Here is an 833-nt window from a genome sequence, read left to right on the forward strand (position 1 = left end):
ATCCTCCTGCCTCAGCCTCCCAAGTAGCTGGGACTACAGGCATGCACCACCATGCCTGACTAATTTTTTTCTATACATATTTTTAGTTGTCCAGATCATTTATTTCTACTTTTTAGTAGAGACGGGGTCTCGCTCTTGCTCAGGCTGGTCTCGAACTCTTGACCTTGAGCGATCCACCTGCCTCGGTCTCCCAAAGTGCTAGGATTACAGGAGTGAGCCACCGCACCCAGCCTCTCCAAATCTTTTTATGCTGGAAAAAAAATGCCCTCTACTGCAATGAACATATACCGAGTCCTTTTCCCCACCCTGATGAATGTGATACTTCAGGGAGGGTCTGAGCAATATGAACTACAGAGGGAGCTCTCACCTCCCTTGGGTGCATGATACCTCAATTAATGCAGCCTAAATTCGAGGCCACACTGTGGCTTTAGGCTAAGTGGCTGTGTGAATACACCAATTTTCCAGGTGTCTATGCATTTGGGATCCATGTCTGACCCATGTCACAGAAGCAAAAGCAGCCTACCACAGACTTACGTGTATCTCCTAGCTACTAAACAAATGCTGGTGTTTTCGTAAAGTCCTGTTATGGTCCCAGAAAAGGGAGCTAACGTTTACAAATCCAGTGTCTCACTCTGTGCTAAGTGCTTACTTATATGAGGCAGTATTGCCTTTTACAAATGGGGTAACTGCAGTCAGGGCAGAGCTGCACGGGTACCAAGCGGCAGAGCCAGGGGCAAGCCTAAGATGCTTGACACCAAAGTCACCCTACAGTGACATTGTCTCCCTTTAGTTCCTGTTCCGTTACATTCCCTAAGCTCAGCCTCCATCCCTCC

Source organism: Propithecus coquereli, unplaced genomic scaffold (genome assembly GCF_000956105.1).
Source record: "Propithecus coquereli isolate 6110/MARCELLA unplaced genomic scaffold, Pcoq_1.0 Scaffold130, whole genome shotgun sequence".
In the NCBI taxonomy this organism is placed as follows: Eukaryota; Metazoa; Chordata; class Mammalia; order Primates; family Indriidae; genus Propithecus; species Propithecus coquereli.